Source organism: Geospiza fortis, unplaced genomic scaffold (genome assembly GCF_000277835.1).
Source record: "Geospiza fortis unplaced genomic scaffold, GeoFor_1.0 scaffold143, whole genome shotgun sequence".
Lineage (NCBI taxonomy): Eukaryota > Metazoa > Chordata > Aves > Passeriformes > Thraupidae > Geospiza > Geospiza fortis.
The window spans coordinates 293573-294674 of NW_005054590.1; positions in this window are offsets into that span (position 1 = coordinate 293573).

Sequence of the window (1102 nt, forward strand, 5' to 3'; positions counted from 1 at the left end):
CCGCTGCTGGCATCCCCGGGAGGTGCCGAGGTGCGGGGCCGGGGTGATGGCATCCCCGGGACGTGCCGAGGTGCGGGACCGGGGTGATGGCATCCCCGGGAGGTGCCGAGGTGCGGGACCGCGAGTGCTGGTACCCGCCGGACGTGCCGAGGTGCGGGTCCAGCCCTGCCCGGGTGATAGCCGGGACCTCCCTCCTGGCGTCGTTCTAAATGACGGGGTTACTTTATCGCTCCTTATTCACTGGACAGCACCGCATTAGAGATCTTTGGAAGGGCTACAGGATTTGAACCTTTTGACCTTTTAAATGCTCCGAATGGACTCCTGGTTCCCAAATCCTTCTGAGAAAGGACTGGAGAGTTGGGGGATGCGCAGGAGTGATGTAGTTAACCGATGAGTTTGCTCATTAGTAAGTAGATAAGTTAATTAACAGATAAAGCGGTCATATTTAGGGATGACAGTAGTGCTGTTCTGCCATGTGCACATTTGTTCACAAATAATGCAATTAGGGCAAGTGGAATGCAGATATGGTTACTGATCTGATTAAGTATAAAACTCTGGAAAATTCTGTCCCTTAAAGTGATGATGGGCTGCTGCTCTGTACTGAAAGTGATCTTTGTTTTGGACTGGCAGGTATTGCAGAGATCACTTAGTTTCTTTTTCAGCAGCAACAATACTCAATTTTCCTGTGCCAGAAAAGTCTTGTTCAAACAGATTTGATTTTCCTAGACCAAAAATGTGGTGCTGAGTTCCAGAGCTGTGTCTTTCAGCACTTTTCTGGTTTTCTGCCTGCCTCAAATTCCTCACACCAGAATAAAACCAAAGTTAATTAAAATCAGGAACATTTTGGCTGAACAAAGCAGCAGAGGTTACTTGTGCTTTTGACAATTCCTGCTCTGGGCAGGACATTAATTCCTGTCCAGGGCTGAACGCTTGGCTTCGACTTCAGTAGCCTGGTCTGTGGGACACACTGTCAGGAAGGAGATTACTGCAGATAAAAGGGCCCCTTAACAGTGACTAATGGCCCGGCCCAAATATTAGTTTTGCACTTAGTACAGATCCGTGTCTGAGGGAAACAGCAGCTGTTCCCCACACTGGGGCCATG